Source organism: Ranitomeya imitator, chromosome 1, assembly GCF_032444005.1.
Source record: "Ranitomeya imitator isolate aRanImi1 chromosome 1, aRanImi1.pri, whole genome shotgun sequence".
NCBI classification, from domain to species: domain Eukaryota; kingdom Metazoa; phylum Chordata; class Amphibia; order Anura; family Dendrobatidae; genus Ranitomeya; species Ranitomeya imitator.
Window position 1 is genome coordinate 375,744,568 of NC_091282.1, and position 19,348 is coordinate 375,763,915.

Sequence of the window (19,348 nt, forward strand, 5' to 3'; positions counted from 1 at the left end):
TGATTTACTTATTTTTTGCATATATGTACATGGCTATTATAACTTTAATAAAAGGTTTTTCTATATATTGGACATTTATGCCTTGTTCTAATTCATACAGAATGTTGCATATCCTCACAGACAGTGTGCAGAGGCAGGGAGTAATCAAGTGATGCTGTGGTTATGGGGTGTGATGCTCAGAGAAGGAAAATATGGAGGAAGTGTACTGTGTGAAGCAAACCAATGTCCATTGCCAGGATGTAAATAAACAAAGCTTTGGGTTGTGTTCACCTGCATAAGGCTGTGTGCACACGATGCAGATTTGGTGCAGAATTTTCTGCATAAAATCTGCACTAAATCTGCATCTCCTGGCAGAATCCGCAGGTGTGTTTTTTATGCGTTTTTTTGTGCTTTTTTGTGTGTTTTTTACCAATGGATTTCTATAATGGAGGGGTGCAGAAACGCTGCAGAACTGCACAAAAGTAGTGACATGCACTTCTTTGAAATCTGCAGCGTTTCTGCGCAGATTTTTCTGCACAGCTTTTTTTTTCACATTGATTTACATTGTACTGTAAATCACAGTTCAGTTCTGCAGCGTTTCTGCTGCAGAAAAATCTGCTGCAGTTCTGCACTAACTCTGCATCGTGTGCACATACCCTAAAATGTAATTCTAGATATATAAATGATCAAAGCAAACCTCAAATACTTATGAATATTACAGGTATTTTTATACCATTATTGAGATACTTATTTGGCTCTTATCCTAAGTCATATTGCACGACTTGTTAGAGGGTTGATTGGCACTTGTAGGATCGCTACTTCCAACAGGTGGCGCTCTAGAGTTTAAGTCTTTTTTTTCTCAGAAGAGGCAATTTGCAGGTATTTTTATAGGATTTTAGATTTTGACATGGATCCCATCAATCCTCTTTAACCCCTTTCCGATGTTGGACGTAATAGTACGCCCACGTTGGAATCCCTCCCTTTGATGTGGGCTCCGGCACTGAGCCCACATCTTTCCAGGCATGTGTCAGCTCTTTTGAACAGCTGACAAGTGCCTCTAACAGCTGTGGGTGGAATCGCATCCACCCGTGGCTGTCAACCCGTTAAATGCCGCAGTCAATCTCTGACATCGGCATTTAACTTGCACTTCCGGGAAGCGCGCTGTAAATCCTGACCATCGGTGATCCTGTCACGTGATCGTGGGTCACTGATGGGTTGGCATGACAACCAGAGATCTCCAGCAGACCTCTATGGTTGTCATAGCCGGATTGCTATGAGCGCCGCCCGGTGGTTGGCGCTCATAGTGAGCATTTCTGGTACATACAGGCGATCTGATCATCGCCTATATGTAGCACACCCGATCGGACAACTGCAGCATATAGTCTCCCATGGAGACTATTAAAGCATGCAAAAAGTAATAAAAAAAGTTTTTAAAAATATAAAAGTTCAAATCACCCCCCTTCCACCCCATTCAAAATAAAACAATACAAACAAAATCAAACATGAACATATTTGTATTGCCGTATTCAGAATCGCCCGATTTATTAATGTAAAAAAAGAATTAACCCGTTTGCTAAACGGCGTAACAAGAAAAAACGTAAAAACGCCAGAATTAGTTTTTTTGGTACTCGCTACATTGCAATAAAATGCAATAATGGGTGATCAAAAGACTGTATCTACACCAAAATGGTATCAATGAAAATGTCAGCTTGGTGCACAAAAATAAGCCCTCACCCAGCCCCAAATCACAAAAAATGGAGACGCTACAGGTCTCGGAAAATGAAGTCACTTTTTGTTTTTTACCAAAGTTTGGATTTTTTTTTTCACAACTTAAATAAAAAAGGACCTAGACATGTTTGGTGTCTATGAACTCGTAATGACCTGTGGAATTGCACTTTTTTCCCATTTTCCAGTACACCATATGTTAAAATCAGTGGTGTCATTCAAAAGTACCACTTGTTCCGCAATAAACAAGCCCTCACATGGCCACATTTTGACTGAAAAATAAAAAAGTTATGGCTCTGGATAGAAGGGGAGCGAAAGACAAAAACGGAAAATGGTCTGGGGGTTAAGTGTTCGTTCACAGTTATGTATAAATTGGATGAGTGCAATCCAATAAAAAAAATCGGATTGCACTCGGACCAATGTTATTCAATGAGGCAGTGCAAATCTGCATATTTCTTCTCTGCTGTATTCAGCATTCACTTCGAAATCTGATGTTAGAAAAAAAATCGGATGCCTTATGGACCATCAGTATGACATCTGATTTTTACAGATACATAGCAATTCTGTAGAAAACTGTAAATGATCCTGTTAAAGATTAGCAGCTAGTGGGTAAAAAAAAAGGATTGTATACTGACAGCACATGGATGACAATTGAGGAAAAAAAATCATACCACTTTTCTGGATAAGAATGGGAACGAGAGAATACGCTGTCCAATGCCAACTAGAAACATGCAATTAAAGACAACAGAAACGTGAGGGGCACAACTTTTTCTTAACTCCACTGCCAATCTGAATTAACCTGTGGTTGCATATTTTAAAGGGAACCTGTCAGCAGGATTGTGCTGAATAACCTACAGACACTGTCAAGTTGTCGCTGTTAGGCCATGTTCACACAGTGCGTTTTTTACCGCGGAACCGCGGCGGTTTTGCCGCTGCGGTTCCGCAGCTGTTTTCCATGCAGGGTACAGTACACTGTACCCTATGGAAAACAGGACACACTGTGCACATGGTCCGGAAATTGTTAAAAAAAAGACGCGCTGAATAGCTCCCGGAAAAAAGAAGGAGCATGTCAATTCTTTTTCCGGAGCCGCAGCGGTTCTGCACCCATAGACCTCCATTGTGAGGTCCAAACCGCAGTAAAACCCGCAGATCAAAAATATATCTGCGGGTTTTACTGCGATTTGATGTGCAGAACCGCTGCAGCAGGAAGTGCGGGGAGCGGGCGGAAGTGCGTGGGCGGAGTGTGGCTGCCCCCCCCGTGTTCCGATCCCGCCCCCCCCGTGCTCCGATGCCCCCCCCAGTGCTCCGATGCCCCCCCCAGTGCTCTGATGCCCCCCCCGTGCCCTAATCTCCCCCCCTTATACTCACCCGGCGTCCCGGTGTCCGTCCGGCCGTCTTCTCCCTGGGCGCCGCCATCTTGCAAAATGGCGGGCGCATGCGCAGTGCGCCCGCCGAATCTGCCGGCCGGCAGATTCGTTCCAAAGTGCATTTTGATCACTGAGATAGGTTATATCTCAGTGATCAAAATAAAAAAATAGTAAATGACACCCCCCTTCCTTTGTCACCCCCATAGGTAGGGACAATAAAAAAAATAAAGAATTTTTTTTTTTTTTTTCACTAAGGTTAGAATAGGGGTAGGGGTAGGGTTAGGGGTAGGGTTAGGGGTAGGGTTAGGGTTAGGGGTAGGGTTAGGGTTAGGGGTAGGGTTAGGGTTAGGGTTAGGGGTAGGGTTAGGGTTAGGGGTAGGGTTAGGGGTAGGGTTAGGGTTAGGGGTAGGGTTAGGGTTAGGGGTAGGGTTAGGGTTAGGGGTAGGGTTAGGGGTAGGGGTAGGGTTAGGGTATTTTCAGCCATTTTAACCCTAAAAAAATTCCTAGAAAACACACAGACTCTGGCTAGAAAACTGCATCAAAAAAACGCATCAAAAAACGCATCAAAAAACGCATCAAAAACGGACCAAAAAAGGACCAAAAAAAGGACCTGCGTTTTCTGCCAAGAGCTGCAGTTTTTTAAAAAACAGTCAGGAAAAAAAAAGGATGGAAATCCTGAACGTGTGAACATACCCTTATACTGATTAAAATGATACCTCGGTTGATGAAATCCATCTTGTGGTTGTTGTTTAATCTTTATATTCAGTTTTCAGTAAATGAGATTCTCATGCTCAGGGGGGGCCTGTGGGGGGGTCTTCATGTGGTGCACTGCTCATATATTCATCTGTATAGCTTCTGACAGGTCACTGATCCCTCACTGACCTGCCCCCTAGTTTACATATTGTATATGTTATGGTTTGAAAAAAAGCAATACATTCATCCTGCAGGCTAAAGAGCCTGCGCTGTAGCATGATTGCACATCTAATATCCATATAATATCAATATCCTTGATATCCAAAAATTTGTCTCTACCAAGATGGCGCTAGCTGCGCCTGGCAAATAACATCTATCAAAAATCCGATAAATGCTACTGCGCAGGCGCTGCTATCTTAGTAGAGGCAATTTTTTTTTCTTCTAGCAAAATTGTGCCGGCGTTGGTGCTTGTACAGTAATATCTATTGAGTTCCGAATTATGCTACTGCGCAGGCGGCTCCATTTTGAGAAAGAATTTTTTTTTTTCTCAAGCAATTTATATCACAAAATAAAATAAAAATATGGATATTATAGATGGGATCATACTACAGTGCAGGTGGAATGTAAGGCTACTTTCACATTTCCGTCTTTCCTCTGCCGTCGCAATACGTCGATTTTTGAAAATGCAGGATCCTGCATTTTCCCATAGACTTGTATTAGCGACGTATGTACTCACGTTTTGTCCACGGGGCACTGGATCCTGCGAAATGTGACGGCCCGTCTTTTGCAAAAAACGTTCAAGGGAACGTTTTTCTGTACGTTGTATCCAGTGTTTCTGACTGCGCATGCCCAGCAGGAAATCTCACACTCACTCTCTTTCCTCCCCAGGACTACAGACGGAAATGTGAAAAGACAAACTTCCGTCAGTACGTCACGCCGATGCTTTGTGACGGGCGAGTACTGACGCAAATGTGAAAGTAGCCCTAGGCTACTTTCACACTTCCGTTTATTTATATCCGTCACAATGCGTCATTTTGGGAAAAAACGCATCCTGCAAATTTGCCCGCAGGATGCGTTTTTTCCCATAGACTTGTATTGCCGACGGATCGCGACATATGGCCACACGTTGCGTCCGTCGTGCACTGGATGCGTTGGGTTTTGGCGGCCCGTCGTCTCGGAAAAACATTCAAGGGAACGTTTTTCTGTACGTCGCATCCAGTTTTCCCGTCTGCGCATGCCCGGCAAGAAATCTCTCTCTCTAACTCTTTCCTGCCCGGCAACGCAGACAGAAATGTGAAAGCAAACACTTCCGTCGGTACGTCGGTATGTTTTTTTCAAACCTTAACATATACAGTATGTAGAATAGAGGTCAGGTCAGGTCAGTGAGGTATCAGTGACCTATCATAATCCATACAGATGAATATGTAAGGAGAATATAAAGACCCCCCAACAGGCCACCCCGAAGAACTAGAATATCATTAACTGAAAACAAAGATTAAACAACAACCACAAAACGGTTTTCATCACCGAGGTATCATTTTAATCAGTATAATGGTGCCAACCTGACACTGTCTGTAGGTTACTGTGCACAATCCTGCTGACAGGTTCCCTTTAACAGTATGCCTGAAATGTCTGTGATAAAAGCACCAATTTACGTTGATGATTTATAATTCAGCACTTGTGATTCTAGGTCTTTTTTCATAAGGTTCATTTTATCATATGTGTTTTATTACCTGAATTAGTTGTGTGAATGTTGCTGCTTTCATTAGGAGTATCCAACAGGTTACTTGATGTAGAGGTCCGGTCACTAAGATAGAAGAGATTAAGTTTACAGTTTGTCCGTGAGGTTAATCCATTTAGGGTGTGCAGCATTTTCTTTTATACCAAAAACCAGTATGGTGGCAGGAAAAACTATATGAACAATAAGCACATTTTTGGTGCATTTTTATGTGACAGCATTTTTACTTGCGTGTTTCACCCATTTATTTGAGAGGATTAAAATCTCTGCAAAAATGCTGGAAGAATTCACATGATATGTCTTCAAAAGAAAGCAGTAGGACTCAAAATATGTGAGGAAAAAAGTAGTGTGTACATGAGATTTATGGAATCTCTCATTCATTATACTGGTACTGTAAAATGCTCCATATAATACGCAGCAAAAACACCAAGTGTGAACATACCCATGCTCAAAACAAACAACTAAAACTTCTTAAGTTCACAACTTACAGAAAACTGCTCACCAGTTTTGTGCAGGACACTGGAAAGACTGAACTGTGAAAATTCTTTATTTTACAATCACAAAGCAACAGTATTTTCTCCATTTATCTATTATCATTATTATTTTTTTTTAACAATACATTTTATTAAGGATTTTAACATTACTATTAACATATACCTTTAGTTAAAGGAGTTATAAAGGGGACAGACATGGGAAAGATAGAGGGTGTGGATGGGGAGCCGGATAGGGGGACCTGACAAGACTTATGAATACTAGGTACTTCCTGGAGAATTGGAGATGGCAGAAATTTTCAGGCAAAACAGTGGAGTGGCGAAGGGGGTAATATTAGCATATTCCACCCAGGGGAACCAAACTTTCTCAAATTGTGGACTTTATTTGTGAATATAGCTGATTTTTCATTAACCATGTACCATGAATGAGAGACGTCTTTTAACCCTGCTGTTCTGTTGGTCAAAAATGACCGACTTTGAACTTCAATATTCTTTAAAATATTCAAGATGCGGCTCTGAAACCCGTGGCCGACCGACCCATCCTCATTTAAGTCAATCAACCACACGTTTCAGAACCGCATCTTGAACACCCCAAAAAATACCAAAGTTCAAAATAGGTCTCCCCAGACCGAACAGAACAGCAGGGTTAACCTCCAATAGATCGAGGCCTGATTTAATAATAACAATAATAATAATCTGATTTTTTCCAGGCTGAGTCTATGGTTCGGTTAGTCGCTAAAAATCTAAAAGAGATTAGGGCTTGGGAGTTTTGGGGTATATTAGAAATACATACGCTTATTAAGTAAAGCTTCCCTGGGTTTATTTTTAGGTTAATGTCAGTGACCGAAAGAATTAGAGAAAAGAATAGATAAAGACTGTGTAACATTTTGGGAAATTACTTTTCACTTGTAGGTACAGGATTGACATCTGAAAATTACTATTGCCCTTTTCAATTTATCTGCATTTTTACCTCTATAATAATAACAAACGTTGAACTATCCTGTACTCCATAAATGAAGTGATGCGATTGGAGCACCCCCAAGCGCTAGGGGTACTCGGTACCGGGTCTGGTACTTCGCAGGGGGATGTCACGGTGGCTGACCTGGTCCGTGGCCCTGGGACATCCTTTGAAAAAGGGAAAGGTCTTTAACCCCTTTCTGACCTTGGACGGGATAGTACGTCCGAGGTCAGAAGCCCCGCTTTGATGCGGGCTCCGGCGGTGAGCCCGCATCAAAGCCGGGACATGTCAGCTGTTTTGAACAGCTGACATGTGCCCGTAATAGGCACGAGCAGAATCGCGATCTGCCAGCGCCTATTAACTAGTTAAATGCCGCTGTTCTGTCTCCGCCATCAAATATTGTTACCCTGATTATCTGCTTGCATAATTGCAGGTTTCTCAGTATGGATATATTTATACCTTTATTTGTTTGTGATGCTTTGGCTCCCTCTAGCGGTCAGAGTTATGTTGGCAGTTCCATTTTTCTGTTTTTGTATTATCCATGTCTGATTCTCCTCCTCCTTTGCAATGCATTATGGTAGCTCAGCCTCCATTTCCCTCCATTTTTCCTTTCACTTTCTTCAGTTTGCCTTCAAGGAAAGCCGCTTCACTTCATCCCCCTTGCGATTGCATTGCCGGTATGCCTTTATGCTTTCCGTAGATATTTCTGCTCCATATTTGCCTAGCCTAGCCAGTTGTACTCCCAGTTTAGTCACTAGCTTTCTAAATGTTATGCATAATGTATATCATGTGTATTATGTATCTGTTCTATACCATGCACTGATTCTATGTATATCATTGTTCACAGTTTCACCGCATCAATATACCACTACGTTTAATAAAGCACAGACTCAACTACAGTCTCTTTATTGGACCCCGGTATAGCGGTTTAGCTGACTGTATAGCTACGTATGAGCCTGCCTCAGCTAGTGAGGACAGAACAGTGAAACGGCAGCCATCCAACTAGTGGGATTCAAGTCACCGGCTACTCAGAGACTAAATACAGCTACAGCAATCTCTGCACAGCAAACACTTTCCCAAGACACCATGTCTCACAAATCGCATAGGACAAGATCTGTTACTTCCGTCTCCTCAAAGACAACATCCATCAGCAGCGCGGTCGCCATTGCCCGTGCAAATGCTGAAGCCGCCAAAATACGAGCGAGCTTTGCTGACCAAGAGATGCAACTTAAATTAGAAAAAGCACGCCTAGATGACGAAGAGAGAAGGTCACGCTTATAGAGAGCCGACCAAGAGAGAAGGACGCAGTTAGAGAAGGCACGTGTGGATGCCGCCTTAGAAAGCCTAGCAGCAAAAAGGGAAGGAGTTATAAGGGGACAGACATGGGAAGGATAGAGGGTGTGGATGGGGAGCCAGATAGGGGGACCTGACGACTTATGAATACTAGGTACTTCCTGGAGAATTGGAGATGGCAGAAATTTTCAGGCGAAACAGTGGAGTGGCGAAGGGGGTAATATTAGCATATTCCACCCAGGGGAACCAAACTTTCTCAAATTGTGGACTTTATTTGTGAATATAGCTGATTTTTCATTAACCATGTACCATGAATGAGAGACGTCTTTTAACCTCCGATAGATCGAGGCCTGATTTAATAATGATAATAATAATACCCTGATTTTTTCCAGGCTGAGTCTATGGTTCGGTTAGTCGCTAAAAATCTAAAAGAGATTAGGGCTTGGGAGTTTTGGGGTATATTAGAAATACATACGCTTATTAAGTAAAGCTTCCCTGGGTTTATTTTTAGGTTAATGTCAGTGACCGAAAGAATTAGAGAAAAGAATAGATAAAGACTGTGTAACATTTTGGGAAATTACTTTTCACTTGTAGGTACAGGATTGACATCTGAAAATTACTATTGCCCTTTTCAATTTATCTGCATTTTTACCTCTATAATAATAACAAACGTTGAACTATCCTGTACTCCATAAATGAAGTGATGCGATTGGAGCACCCCCAAGCGCTAGGGGTACTCGGTACCGGGTCTGGTACTTCGCAGGGGGATGTCACGGTGGCTGACCTGGTCCGTGGCCCTGGGACATCCTTTGAAAAAGGGAAAGGTCTTTAACCCCTTTCTGACCTTGGACGGGATAGTACGTCCGAGGTCAGAAGCCCCGCTTTGATGCGGGCTCCGGCGGTGAGCCCGCATCAAAGCCGGGACATGTCAGCTGTTTTGAACAGCTGACATGTGCCCGTAATAGGCACGAGCAGAATCGCGATCTGCCAGCGCCTGTTAACTAGTTAAATGCCGCTGTTCTGTCTCCGCCATCAAATATTGTTACCCTGATTATCTGCTTGCATAATTGCAGGTTTCTCAGTATGGATATATTTATACCTTTATTTGTTTGTGATGCTTTGGCTCCCTCTAGCGGTCAGAGTTATGTTGGCAGTTCCATTTTTCTGTTTTTGTATTATCCATGTCTGATTCTCCTCCTCCTTTGCAATGCATTATGGTAGCTCAGCCTCCATTTCCCTCCATTTTTCCTTTCACTTTCTTCAGTTTGCCTTCAAGGAAAGCCGCTTCACTTCATCCCCCTTGCGATTGCATTGCCGGTATGCCTTTATGCTTTCCGTAGATATTTCTGCTCCATATTAGCCTAGCCTAGCCAGTTGTACTCCCAGTTTAGTCACTAGCTTTCTAAATGTTATGCATAATGTATATCATGTGTATTATGTATCTGTTCTATACCATGCACTGATTCTATGTATATCATTGTTCACAGTTTCACCGCATCAATATACCACTACGTTTAATAAAGCACAGACTCAACTACAGTCTCTTTATTGGACCCCGGTATAGCGGTTTAGCTGACTGTATAGCTACGTATGAGCCTGCCTCAGCTAGTGAGGACAGAACAGTGAAACGGCAGCCATCCAACTAGTGGGATTCAAGTCACCGGCTACTCAGAGACTAAATACAGCTACAGCAATCTCTGCACAGCAAACACTTTCCCAAGACACCATGTCTCACAAATCGCATAGGACAAGATCTGTTACTTCCGTCTCCTCAAAGACAACATCCATCAGCAGCGCGGTCGCCATTGCCCGTGCAAATGCTGAAGCCGCCAAAATACAAGCGAGCTTTGCTGACCAAGAGATGCAACTTAAATTAGAAAAAGCACGCCTAGATGACGAAGAGAGAAGGTCACGCTTATAGAGAGCCGACCAAGAGAGAAGGACGCAGTTAGAGAAGGCACGTGTGGATGCCGCCTTAGAAAGCCTAGCAGCAAAAAGGGAAGGAGTTATAAGGGGACAGACATGGGAAGGATAGAGGGTGTGGATGGGGAACCAGATAGGGGGACCTGACGACTTATGAATACTAGGTACTTCCTGGAGAATTGGAGATGGCAGAAATTTTCAGGCGAAACAGTGGAGTGGCGAAGGGGGTAATATTAGCATATTCCACCCAGGGGAACCAAACTTTCTCAAATTGTGGACTTTATTTGTGAATATAGCTGATTTTTCATTAACCATGTACCATGAATGAGAGACGTCTTTTAACCTCCGATAGATCGAGGCCTGATTTAATAATGATAATAATAATACCCTGATTTTTTCCAGGCTGAGTCTATGGTTCGGTTAGTCGCTAAAAATCTAAAAGAGATTAGGGCTTGGGAGTTTTGGGGTATATTAGAAATACATACGCTTATTAAGTAAAGCTTCCCTGGGTTTATTTTTAGGTTAATGTCAGTGACCGAAAGAATTAGAGAAAAGAATAGATAAAGACTGTGTAACATTTTGGGAAATTACTTTTCACTTGTAGGTACAGGATTGACATCTGAAAATTACTATTGCCCTTTTCAATTTATCTGCATTTTTACCTCTATAATAATAACAAACGTTGAACTATCCTGTACTCCATAAATGAAGTGATGCGATTGGAGCACCCCCAAGCGCTAGGGGTACTCGGTACCGGGTCTGGTACTTCGCAGGGGGATGTCACGGTGGCTGACCCGGTCCGTGGCCCTGGGACATCCTTTGAAAAAGGGAAAGGTCTTTAACCCCTTTCTGACCTTGGACGGGATAGTACGTCCGAGGTCAGAAGCCCCGCTTTGATGCGGGCTCCGGCGGTGAGCCCGCATCAAAGCCGGGACATGTCAGCTGTTTTGAACAGCTGACGTGCCCGTAATAGGCGCGAGCAGAATCGCGATCTGCCAGCGCCTATTAACTAGTTAAATGCCGCTGTCAAACGCAGACTGCGGCATTTAACTACCGCTTCCGGCCGGGCGGCCGGAAATGACGTCATCGCCGACCCCCGTCACATGATCGGGGGTCGGCGATGCTTCAGAATTGTAACCATAGAGGTCCTTGAGACCTCTATGGTTACTGATCGCCGCTAGCTGTGAGCGCCACCTCCATTTCTGCTACATAGCAGCGAACAACAGATCGCTGCTATGTAGCAGAGCCGATCGCATTGTGCCTGCTTCTAGCCTCCCATGGAGGCTATTGAAGCATGGCAAAAGTAAAAAAAAAAAAAAAAAAATTATAAAAGTTTAAATCACCCCCCTTTCGCCCCAATCAAAATAAATCAATAAAAAAATCAAATCTACACATATTTGGTATCGCCGCGATCAGAATCGCCTGATCTATCAATTAAAAAAAAGCATTAACCTGATCGCTAAACAGCGTAGCGAGAAAAAAATTCGAAACGCCAGAATTACGTTTTTTAGGTTGCCGCGACATTGCATTAAAATGCAATAGCGGGCGATCAAAAGAACGTATCTGCACCAAAATGCTGTCATTAAAAATGTCATCTCGGCATGCAAAAAATAAGCCCTCAACCGACCCCAGATCACGAAAAATGGAGACGCTACGAGTATCGGAAAATGGCGCAATTTTTTTTTTTTTTTAGCAAAGTTTGGAATTTTTTTTCACCACTTAGGTAAAAAATAACCTAGTCATGTTAGGTGTGTATGAACTCGTACTGACCTGGAGAATCATAATGTCAGGTCAGTTTTAGCATTTAGTGAACCTAGCAAAAAAGCCTAACAAAAAACAAGTGTGGGATTGCACTTTTTTTGCAATTTCACCGCACTTGGAATTTTTTTCCCGTTTTCTAGTACACGACATGCTAAAACCAATGATGTCGTTCAAAAGTACAATTCATCCCGCAAAAAATAAGCCCTCACATGGCCAAATTGACGGAAAAATAAAAAAGTTATGGCTCTGGGAAGGAGGGGAGTGAAAAACGAACACGGAAGGGGTTAAAGGTGAAATGTTCGTGACGCCACCTGTGGTATTCGATCAGGGTGACCGACGCTGCTTTAAGGGGTCCACTGGGGTGATGTTATGGCAGCTAGATTGTATACCTTCCCACAGATGAAGTGTATCCCCAGGGCTTCCCGGTGTGTAGATGGTGGATAGTGAGAGGTGCAGAGAAGAACGAGGACACAAGGTTGCAGTCTCTTTACCTTTTTACTGAAGACTTCAGCATCCACAGTCCAGAGCACCAGATCACAGGGCAGGCCGAGTCCAGCCGGTTTGGAGGCAAATCCAGAGTCCCCTTATCCAGGTAGAAATCAGTAGCCTTCCTCTAGCACTGCGGTGTTGTAGTCCCTTACTGCTAAGCTTCTCATAAGGTCCTCACAGATGTTATAGATGTTATGTCTCTCTCTCTGTCCACCAGATGAATAGGACAAACCCGTATGACCGGTGGCTTGAGGCGTTTTACAAAGACTCGATCATGCCCCAGCCTCTAAGGGGTGCCACCTTGCCTCCTGGGTGTAGGGGCGGGCAGGTAACGTGAAATTAGCTGTCCTGCCGGTCTCTGGAGCAAGGCATAAAGGATCGTTGCTCCCTCAGTGTTCCGGCTACCGGCAGAAGGAGGCAGCCTGTGTAGAGCAGAACTCCTCCTGTTATCCACTCCTTTGCTGCGACTTTTTCACCCTCTCCACAATACAGTTCTCCTTCAGTGTCGCTTTCTAGAAGCTGCAGCTCTCAGGGCATGCACAGCTCCGTGTCCTTCTGTCTTGACCTCTGACAGGATCCCACCCTTGTCAGGGACCAACTACCTGAGCGAAGCTCAGCCAGCAACTAATTCACTTCCTCCCCAGGCAATCAGTTTTACCTAAGTGTGAGGAGTGCCCTAATAAATAGGAGCAGAGCTCCCCCTGGGGGCCTGGAGTACGAAATGTGTTGCATGTTTGTGATACCTGGATTCAGTTGTCTTTCTTTGCCTCCAAACGTAACATCACTCCCCCCTAGAAGAGAATATTACTGCAACGACCAGGACCCTGGGGCACTGCACACTAATGCTGGTGATACCAGGGTACTGAGGTAAAAAGATATGCAAATTGCCTCTTCATTGAGGACTTGAACTCTATAGCGCCACCTATTGGAGGTAGCGATCCTACAAGTCACAATCAACCCTTTAATGAGTCTTGCAATATGAATTAGGATAAAAGCCAAATCCAATTTTAATTTGCAGACACAGTGTCTTGGGCTGTTGGCCCTCGTCAGTGCGAAGCATGAGAAAGAACTGATTTGGCTAGGTTAGAGACTCTGGACTGTGGTCTAAGGGGTAAGGTTTCTCCTTGTGGAGAGTGACATACCAGCTCTGGCTTGTCAAGGTAAGGAGGCTTATTCGCCGTGCAATGCTCCACTGGGAAATTTAATATGCAAATTGCCTCTTCAGAGAAAAAGAGGACTTGAACTCTATAGCGCGACCTATTGGAGGTTAAAAGAGGCAGCTCTCACTGCTGTCCACCCTATCTATCTGATGTAATAGTGGAGATCCTAGGGGTGTTGAGGTAAGAAGAGGCTGCTTACACTGCTGTCCACCCTGTCTCTCTGATCTAATAATGGACCCAAAAAATTGAAGGCAGCACACCAGTAGATTAAGATTCACATGCAGTTTAGTGGCCCATATGCGACCTTTCGGTCCAAGATGTGGACCTTTTTCATGCTTGAAAAAGGTCCACATCTTGGACCAAAACGTCGCATATGGGCCATTAAACTGCACGTGAATCTTTATCTACTGGTGTGCTGCCTTCAATTTTTTGGATCCATTTACAAGGTTTTGTACATACCTGAGAGCCTTTTGCACCCAACAGTCTTTTTTGTGCTGCTTTTTGTCTTTCTTTTTTTCTGATCTAATAATGGAGATACCAGGTGTAACATAGTTATTAAGGTTGAAGGAAGACTTTAAGTCCATCTAGTTCAACCCATAGCCTAACCTAACATGCCCTAACATGTTGATCCAGAGGAAGGCAAAAAAAAACCCATGTGACAAACAGTAAGCTCCACATTGGGGAAAAAAATTCCTTCCCGACTTCACATACGGCAATCAGACTAGTTCCCTGGATCAACGCCCTATCAAGGAATCTAGTATATATAACCTATAACATTATACTTTTCAAGAAAGGCATCCAGTCCCCTCTTAAATTTAAGTAATGAATCACTCATTACAACATCATATGGCAGAGAGGTACTGAGTGTGCTGAGGTAAGAAGAGGCTTCGTACACTGCTGTTCACCCTGCTTTCTAATATAATACTAGAGCTGTGATCTGAACTATATCGTACCAGTCAATCAAAAGTTTGGACACACCTGTTCATTCAGTGGTTTTATTTGTTCTCATAGGAAAGTGCACATTGTGGATTCAGAGTCAAACTGAAAGCAGCAAAATGACAAAGGAACAAATATGGAAATGAGAATTAAACATTAATGTATGAAACAAACCAGAATGTGTTAAACCTTCGATCTTCTAAGTATCACTATTTAAAAGTAATGACAGCTTTACACCTACTTGGTATCCTCTCAAGCAGCTTTATCAATAGTCACCTGGAATGGCATTCCAGAAGTCTGTGTCATACAGACATGTTGGTTGGTACCAAAAAATCTAAACTTTTGACTCATCAGACCACAGTTAAGATTTCCATTGATTCAGTACTTATGTTGCTTGACCTAAGCAAGTCTCTTCTTGTTTGCGTCCCTCAAGTAGCCTTCTTTACATCAATTAACCAAAAAGGCCTGCTGCTTGCAGTCTTTTCTGGAAGACTGAAGCTCAGATGTTCCTGCTACTTGATATCTGTGCATCATTTATGACAGCTGTTATCTGATGTGCTGTCGATCTACCGTATTCAGAGCCTAATAACGCTGATGAATTTATTCTCTACAAGGGAGGTATTTCTTGGTCTTCCTTTCCTGGGTTGGTCCTCATGAGAGCCAAATGCATTGTAGTCACGATGGTTTTCATCTGCACTTAAAGATATCTTCAAAGCTCTAGCAATTTTCCAGATTGACTGACCTACATGTCTTACAGTAATGATGGACTTTTTCTCTTACTTGACTGGTTCTTGACATGTTATGGCTTAAAACAGTTGTAGAATTGGGCTCAACACTGTAAAACACCTATTCCACCTTGTCATGATTAAGAACACATACAGTGTTTGAAATATGTTGATCATCAGTATCCACTCACCACACTTCTATGAATTTTAAATGTTTCCCAGAGGAGCATTGCACAGTGAATAAGCCTCCTTTACCTTGACAAGCTAGAGCTGGTATGTCACTCTCCACAAGGAGAAACCTTACCCCTTAGACCTCAGTTCAGAGCCTCTCACCTAGCCAAATCAGTTCTCATGCTTCGCACTGACAAGGGCCAACAAGCCTGAAACACCATGTCTGCGAATTGAGTTACTGATTTGGCTTTTATCCTAAGTCATATTGCAAGACTCGTTAAAGGGTTGATTGTGACTTGTAGGATCGCTACTTCCAACACGTGGCACTATAGAGTTCAAGTCCTCTTTATCTCTGAAGAGTCAATAAGCCTGTTCTCACCTTCCTGACCAGGCCGATTTTTTCAGTTCTGACCACTATCACTTTATGAGGTCATAACTCTGGAACGCTTACATGGATTCCACGGATTCTGAGATTGTTTTTCGTGACATATTGTACTTCATGTAGTGGTAAAATTTCTTTGATATGTCTTATGTTTATTTGTGACAATATCAGAAATTTGGAGAAAATTTTCACATTTTTAAACTTTTAATTTTTGTACCCAAATTTTGTACCCAAACTTCTAATTTTTGTAATTTAACTTAGAGATTTATGTCATGCAAATAGTTAATAAGTAACATTTCCCACATGTCTACTTTACATCAGCACAATTTTTGAAACATAATTTTTTTTGTTAGGAAGTTATAAGGCTTAAAAGTGGACCAGCAATTTCTCATTTTTACAACAACATTTACAAAACCATTTTTTAGGGACCAGTTTTGAAGTGATTTTGGGGAGCCTATATGACAGAAAATACCCAAAAGTGACACCATTATAAAAATGCACATCTCAAGTTGGTCAAAACCACATTCAAGAAGTTTAATAACCCTTAAGGTGCTTCACAGGAATTTGTGGAATGTGAAAGGAAAAAATAAACATTTCACTTTTTTTCACAAACAATTTTTTTAATTTTCATAAGGGTAACTAGAGAAATTGCACAATACAATGTGGGGGATAACCACTGTTTGGGCGTACCGCAGGGCTCAGAAGGGAAGGAGCGCCATTTGATTTTAAATGTCAAATTTGCTGGAATAAGCAAACGCCATGTCGCATTTGGAGAGCCCCTGATGTGCCTAAACAGTGGAAACCCCCCACAAGTGACACCATTTTGGAAACTATCTAGATGTGTGGTGAGCACCTTTAAAGGGAACCTATCACCTAAATTTGGCGGGACAGGTTTGCGGTCATATGGGCGGGGTTTTCGGGTGTTTGATTCACCCTTTCCTTACCCGCTGGCTGCATGCTGGCCGCAATATTGGGTTGAAGTTCATGCTGTGTCCTCTGTAGTACACGCCTGCGCAGGGCAAGATTGACTTTCGCAGGCGTGTACTACGGAGGATGTTGTGAATTCTGTGGCAGAGCTCCCTCCTGTGGTCACGAGTGGTACTGCGGCTTCTGAGTTTCCTTCCTCAGGTGATGTGGTGAAGTCGTTAGGTGCTGCTCTATTTAACTCCACCTAGTGCTTTGCTCCTCGCCTTCAGTCAATGTTCTAGTATTGGTCTTGCTTCCTCCTGGATCGTTCCTGTGGCCGTCTGCTCTGCATAAGCTAAGTTTTGCTTGTGTTATTTTTGTTTTGCTATTTTTTCTGTCCAGCTTGCTTAATTGGTTTTTCTTGCTTGCTGTAAGCTCTGGGACGCAGAGGGAGCACCTCCGTACCGTTAGTCGGTGCGGAGGGTCTTTTTGCCCCTCTGCGTGGTTGTTTGTAGGGTTTTGTGTTGACCGCAAAGTTATCTTTCCTATCTTCGGTCTGTTCAGTAAGTTGGGCCTCACTTTGCTAAATCTATTTCATCTCTGCGTTTGTATTTTCATCTCTACTCACAGTCATTATGTGTGGGGGGCTGCCTTTTCCTTTGGGGTATTTCTCTGAGGCAAGGTAGGCTTGTTTTTCTTTCTTAGGCCTAGCTAGTTTCTCAGGCTGTGCCGAGTTGCATAGGGAGCGTTAGGCGCAATCCACGGCTGCCTCTAGTGTGGTTGGATAGGATTAGGGATTGCGGTCAGCAGAGTTCCCACGTCTCAGAGCTCGTCCTATGTCTTTTGGTTATTGTCAGGTCACTTTGTGTGCTCTGAACTTCAAGGTCCATTGTGGTTCTGAATTACCTAATCATAACAGGAGGACACAGCATGAACTTCAACCCAATATTGCAGCCAGCATGCAGCCTGCGGGTAAGGAAAGGGTGAATCAAACACCCGAAAACCCCGCCCATATGACCACAGACTTGTCCCACCAAATTCAGGTGACAGTTTCCCTTTAACCCCCCAGGTGCTTCACAGAAGTTTATAACGCTGAGCTGTGAAAATAAAACAAAATCCAATTTTTTCCCACAAAAATGCTTTTTAGCGCAAAATTTTGATTTTCACAAGGCTAACAGTAGAAAATGGACTACAAAATTTGGTGTGCAATTTCTCCTGAGTTCACCAATACCCCATATGTGGTCGAAAACTACCTTTGAGGCACAGTGCAAAGCTCAGAAAGGAAGTAGCGCCATATTACAGTGTAGATTTTGTTGCATTGGTTTGAGGGTGCCATGTCACATTGGCAGAGCCCCTGAGGTGCCACAACAGCAGAATTCCCAATAAGTGACCCCATTTTACAAACTAAACACCTCAATGAATTCATCTAGGGGCGCAGTGATCATATTGGGGGTTAACGAGTGGGATAGTTTTATAGAGTGGGTCGGTAAGGACACAGCAATACCAAATATGTTTACTTATTTGTTTATTTTTCTGTTACATAAATACATTTATTCATTAGAATATTTGTGTTTTTTTGTTCTTTATTTCTTGGATTTTTTAAAAAATATTTTAACAATTTTTAATCATTTTTCTTTTTTTCACATTGTCCCAGGATGCACTTCTGCACTGCACAGCATCAGATCAATCTCTTAGAATAGACTCAAAGGATATGATGGCTAGCACTCAACTTAACCCCTTAACGACCGCTGATACGCCTTTTAACGGCGGTAGTTAAGGGTACTTAAACCACAGCGCCATTAATTAATTTTTACCGACCCCGGTTTTGCGATCGCCGGTATTAACCGTTTACCGGTGACCGCAAAAAAAAAAAAGTCAGATGTGCCATTTAATTTCTCTCTCCTCTGATGTGATTGCACATCAGAGGAGAGAGAAATAGGGTGCCCGATTCCCCCCCGGTACCTCCCGATGCTCCTCGGCCCTCCTGCCTCCCCCCATGGGCGCCACCATCTTTTCCCAGAAAAAAAATGGCGGGCGCATGCGTAGTGCGCCTGCCGAGATCTGCCAGATGGTACCCGGGAGATCTCGGGATCTTGGCTGCCGTGGGTAGCTGAGACCCCAGGGAACATAATTGGGGTCAGTTTTTACCAACTCTGGTTTTGTGATCGCCGCTACTAACCGTGTAGTCTGATGTGCCAGTTAATTTGTCTCTCCTCTGATGTCATCCTACATGGCGGGCAAATGCGCAGTAAGCCCGCCGAGATCTACCGACCGGCACCCGGCAACAATAGGGAAGATTTTTCCACTTGGTTCATTTTGGTCACTGTGATAAACCCTATCACAGTGATCAAAATAAAAAAAGTAGTAAATAAACCCCGTTTATCACCCCCTTAGTTAGAGAAAAATAATAAAATAAAGAAAATATATTTCCATTTTCCCATTAGGGTTAAAGTTGGGCTATAGTTAGGGTTAAAATTAGGGTTAGCGTTGGGGCTAAAATTAGGGTTAGAGTTAGGGTAAGGCTTTTTTTACACTTACCATGGTTTTGCGTCCCATTTTTGTGGTCCCAATAGATTTCTATGGGGCCACAAAAAACGGGCCGTAATAATTCCATGGAACGCCGTATGGACGTGAGGGTCGTATTTACGGCT

General features: G+C 43.1%; 1 long non-coding RNA gene across 1 annotated transcript in view; it reads right to left on the reverse strand.

Annotated features, from left to right (window-relative positions):
* LOC138657810 (uncharacterized) overlaps nt 1–19,348 on the reverse strand; it is a 438,853-nt gene that overhangs the window by 67,695 nt on the left and 351,810 nt on the right. The window contains exon 8 of the long non-coding RNA XR_011317198.1: nt 5,498–5,571. This is a non-coding gene — a long non-coding RNA (uncharacterized lncRNA). The remainder of the gene's footprint in view (nt 1–5,497; nt 5,572–19,348) is intronic.